At 45.7% G+C, this 5,292-nt stretch overlaps 1 protein-coding gene across 1 annotated transcript in view; it reads right to left on the reverse strand.

Moving 5' to 3' along the window:
• The window catches only part of GABRB3 (gamma-aminobutyric acid type A receptor beta3 subunit), a 247,162-nt gene extending 245,564 nt beyond the window's left edge, over positions 1–1,598 (reverse strand). Inside the window, exon 1 of the mRNA XM_019525478.1 lies at positions 1,533–1,598. The gene's annotated coding sequence lies outside the window, so the exon portion shown is untranslated. The remainder of the gene's footprint in view (positions 1–1,532) is intronic.
• Positions 1,599–5,292: the final 3,694 nt, after the last annotated feature.

A 5,292-nucleotide genomic window follows, 5' to 3' on the forward strand; every position in this document is an offset into this window, starting at 1 on the left:
GAGCCCCGAGGCGAGGCAGCGAGCCCAAAGGCCCCCACAAAGGCCCGAGGGCAGCCTGCATGGCTCAGGCAGGGCTGGTTAGATAGGGCAGGGCTTGCCTGGGGCAGGGGGCTGGATGCCAGCAGTGGGTCCCAACTTGTTTGGTGCTAGGACCCCTCACTCCTGACCCACTGCCCCCAGGCCACAGCCCCTCTGTGGGAGGAAGCGGGGTGTGGGGGAGCTCTGCCAGCCTGCAAGGGAAAAGCCACGATTCTCCTTTAAAGGAGAATCCATTTTTAAAGTTTGGTCAGGACCCTTTCATATATTTTTGCAACTTCCGGGTCGTGACCTACAAGTTGAGAAATGCTGGATTAGATGACCTCTGGAGGTGCCTTACAGCCCTAAGAGTAGGGAAGCCCCATCCCCCTGAGTAGCTAGAGTCCTACTTTTCTAAACAGGTTCGCTGAAGTTTAGGCACCCAGCTTGAGGCCTCTCCAGAGTTACTGGTCAGTGCTGGGTGCCTGGCACCTCACTTCCCCAAGGTTTGTTAATGTGCTTTTGCTAATGCGTATTACATTTAGTGAGGTACTAGAAAAAGGTTCATAAGCCTATTTAAATGCTCATTAGCGAAGTGCAGAGTTTTTTTTGTGACACTAAAATAGATAAAAGAACATTAAAACACATGTGTAGACATGCCCTAGAAGGTCTGAGAACATGACCATGTTTCATTTGACCTAGCATTTGTGGTGCCAGCGCCCCCAGGAGGACTTGGAGTCACTGCGTTACAGTATTCTTTAAGTTTTGCATAAGGGTGAAACATTAAAGAAGATTGAAAGAATCCAGCTTGTAAAACCATCGAGACAGGGGGTCATGATCTGTGGGATAGAACCCAACTCTGCAGTCTTCGCAGTAAATGGCAAAAAGCCTATTCATTCAAAGAAAAGCATGCATAGAGCTACAGTTTTCAATACAAAATAAAACCGAAAGGTCATTATGAGGGGCCTTGTGGGTCAATCCAGTACCTGGTGCGTCCTAGGGTCTGACCCACTTGCTGGCTCACTCTGACCCCATCTCATCTCCAGTCTCTTACCTGCCATGCCTTTGGTGTTTTTGTTTTGTTTATTGAAGAGGCAGTCCTTGGGGCTGAGATGATCTCCTATGGTCCCTTTATCTGTCAGTTCTGTTCTTGCTGATAGATGGAGCTCATGGTCGGGGGGGCAGGAGGGGCTGTGCTTCCCTCAAGCCTCCAAGCACATATTAGGGCCTAGCCATCCTGGCCTTGGCCCCTTTTTCTCTGACTGAGCCCTCAGTCCTGGTGTGAGACCTCAGCTCCCAGGCCTCATCTCTGATTTTGCTGCAGCCCCTCCTGGGGCTCCAGTTTCACTCCACCAGCCTCAGCCTCCTCAGGTTGGGTCTGGCTCCTGTCCCTGACAGTGGGAGTGCCTCCCAGGCACCCTTCCCATGGCCTCCTCATCCTCTATAGCCACAAACCAAAAAAACCCCAACCTAACTGGTCCTGACACAAATAAAAACCCTTCCCAAGCCCTAGGTACCTCTCATGGGTTGGCTTGACTCCAGGCTGCAACAAGTTGTTACTGGGAGCTCCATTTCCTGTAGCACACAGGGCCACACTACTCATTCCCTAACTAGAGGCTGGGCTTATATGACCCAAGCCCAGCCTCCTTCCAGTCAAGTGACCCTGCCTCCTGCTCCCCTCCCAAAGTCCAGGTGCTGTTAATTCTGCTATCAGAAACCTGTCCTTTTCCAGCCTCTGGCTCCTTTCTCCTAGGCAGCTCACACCCACTGCTGCTTTGCCCTCAGGCCCCCTGCAGCTTGCCCCTCCTTCTTAGTAATAGAGGCAGGGGTTCTTTGTTACAATCATAAGACCAGTCTTGGCAAAACTCACAGATTATGTCTATACCACTCTGCACCTTTCTCTAGAGCACAGCTGTTGAACATGCTCCACCCACCCACTCCCATTTTCACTTTGCAAGAGCCAAACCCAGAAATAAGACAGTGAAGCTGACTTGATGGCTTCTGTCTCCCACCCTTCCCTGAACCTGCAACAGAGACCAGGAGAATGCTGGCTGTGTTTCCCATGCACAGAAAGGGATTGGGCCTGAGTGGGTGGTGTGTGCTTGAGACTGGCGCTCCCCAGAGCACTTTGGAGTCATGTAGACATCCACAGTTTTATCAAATCTCTTAATTTCATTGTAAATATTCTGAAATTTGGTGTTTCATCATTGATTCTCAATTCCTATAATACTAGGTTTATGTGGAAATATTGGCTTTCATGAAAAAAAAATAAAGTAAATATCTATGTCTTGTGCTTGTAGAGAAAATCTTGCAAATTTGATCTTAAGCATGGCTCAAGGGCTAAAAAGCAAATGGTACCCAAAAAGGACCCAAATATTATTTTTAAAATGCTCAAGATTTTTGAGGTCTGACTCATGACTTTTGAACATTTAGAGCTGGCATTACTGAACCATTGTCCCTGGATAGGCTGTAAGGAGAACATGGAGGTTGGAGAAACCTAAAAGCTGAAAGGAACTATTAAGAAACACTGAAAGAATATTCTTTATGAACAACTTAATGTGGTATAAGAATATATTTAAACATTAATAACTTTTCTTTAATAGATAGTCTATTTTATAATAGAAATAAAATACTTTAGAGGATACAGTACTTTTGATTAATGCCCTGTTCAGGTACTTAGGAAATGTGTATGAAGTGTAAATGAATCAACACTCTGCAGAGTCTGTCATACTTTATTACTTAATTAAAGTACTTCTTCTCTTACCTGACCTAATAGGGTAACTAGTTCCATTTATTTGTTGATAGCTTTAAAGATAGCCCAAGGGGAGGACATGTGCCAGGAAACTGTAAGGAGATATGGAACATTTGCTCTCTTGGACCCAGCTTTCAATCAGGCTTAGTAGTTACTTTTAGTCATTGCAGATGTTCAATGGACTATATGAGAGGTGGACTAAATGTACAGAAAGGCCTCTCAGGCTGGATCCTTTTTAGTTTAAGAGCTACCTATATTTTGGTGTCTAAAATATAGTGGTACCTCAGCCCTAGAAAGTGATCCAGTTTGCTCTTTCAGAGACTGGAAAGAGTCAAGGGCATCCACAGAATGATTCCAAAAGCCTAGTCATGCCTAGATGTAGCCTTTAGTGGGTGTCTGAACTCTTACCCCTCCTGGAAGCTTAAGCACTTGTCTCAAGCTGTACATTAGGCAAGTATTGCTCGCTTACAGTACACTACATCTAGTCCTGTTTGGAGGGTTGGCACACAACTGACTGATGGAACCCAGTGGTTTGAGCACTTATGCAGTAGGTGGCTTAGTTCTAGATCCTCTGCAGTGTGGGAAATTCACATGCACATCTGCTTTTCAAGAAACAGCCTAGGTTTCTACCCCTAAAATTGAAGTTGGGTAATAGGGCAAGCAAGAATTCAAGAGGCATGGGGTATGTGGTTTGAGCACTTACCTAGTGAGAGTCCTAGTTCGAGATCCTCTTCAGCCTGTGAAATTCATATCTACATCATTCTGTGGATCCTTCCATCTCTGGACTGGCTCTACTGGATCCAGATTGATCTTGATTGGGCCCACAGACTGGCTTTGCACACTGAATCCAGTCCCTAGGGCCAGTCTAGCCTGGGCCCTGCATGCACAACATGACCTGGATGAATTTGATACCACAATACCCTTGAACTAAAGCAGCCAGAGGCATAATGTGATGCCAAGTGACCTGGGCACAGTGACACATGGGTCAGGCAGCATTACTGCACTGCCCGCAGTACAGCAGTGGCTGATGTAGCATCGCAGCTACTTCTATTCATTTGCCCACTCCCCAGAGTGGCAGCCAGGACTGATGACCCAGTTGCTACTGCCCCCCCCCCCACTTCATTATGCTGAGAGCAGCAGTTCCCTCTTCCCATTTGATGCTGCTACAGTTTGCCTATAACCTGTCTTTGGGCTACAGGGAGGTATGTTCCTCCACTCAAGATTCTCACCTTAAACCCTGTCCTGGGGCTAGGGTCCTTAGCCTTACACACTTTCTTTTACAAAGCAAGCAAGGGTCAGTCCATCCTTTCAAAATATGGGGAAGGGAGCCTGTGCCTTTTTTATTTGTTAGCTTCATGAATAACAGAGCCTGGACTCACTTCCTTCCTCTGAGCAAATTCAAAAGTATATCACCTATCTCCCAGGAGCTCTCCCTAACCACCAAACTATAGGCTATTTTGGGTGAGGCTCTTAATGCTTCCTGTTGAAGCTGTTCCACTCTGCATGAAGTAATTAAATTTTCATTGGACCAGAGTGAGAACGAAAGAGTTAGCGTAGCTCTCTGGCCTATACTTAGGACATTTACTGGAGAGGTGGCAAAAATGACTTCCACTGCCTGCTCCAATAAAGGTTTATAGATTTTTTATTAACCTGTTATTAGATAAAATACATAAACATCCTTTGTTGCATAGATTAGTGAAAGCATCTAACCACTATGCTAGAAAGGCATGTTCATTCTTGATCTTTTTCTCTCTGACTCAATGAATATTTAATTCCTTGCAAAATGGAACAGCTTCAAGAAGAAAGACTGAGTCAGGCTTCTCCACCCCTGCATCCAAAGAGCCTGTAGCTCGATGGTCAGGGAACTCTTATGGAAGGTGTGGTTTTGAATCCCTTCAGGTAAAGAAAGGAATTTGGCTTAAGTCTCCCACATCCTGGGTGAGAACACTAACCTTTGAACTATTGGACAAATATATATTGCAATGACCTTTTTCTGTTTTGTGTGGAGCTCTGAGAACGATTACTGAATCAGGCCTCTCAGATATTGTAAGTGAAAGAATGCATCACACATGGGGGCATTCTTTCACTTACAATATCTGAGAGGTTTAGGCAGAAAACAAATGCAAAGTAGCTATGACTGGGGCACTTCCCATCAGATTCTGATCAAAAAGCCAAGAACAGAAAGAGTTCTTTTCTTCCAGATGTTATGATTGCTCCACTAGAATTGATAAAGTCTCCTCGGAAATGGATATGCCAAATGTGAGAAGTCAAACCTCTGGTATGGAGAATCTATTGGCTGATGGCCAATAGATGTGAAGCAGTCCTCTGGGCCAATTGATAGTTTCATAGTTTCATAGTTTCATAGATTAAGGGTCGGAAGGGACCTAGTAGATCTTCTAGCCCGACCCCCCGCCAGGGCGGGAGAACAACAAAAACCCCAAAAACAAGAAACGGGACTCAAATGAGTCCAGCCAGGTAGGCATCCAGCCTCTTCTTAAAGACCCCCAGGGTAGGGGCCAGCACCA

Source organism: Gavialis gangeticus, unplaced genomic scaffold (genome assembly GCF_001723915.1).
Source record: "Gavialis gangeticus isolate Ggan-Ray unplaced genomic scaffold, GavGan_comp1, whole genome shotgun sequence".
In the NCBI taxonomy this organism is placed as follows: domain Eukaryota; kingdom Metazoa; phylum Chordata; order Crocodylia; family Gavialidae; genus Gavialis; species Gavialis gangeticus.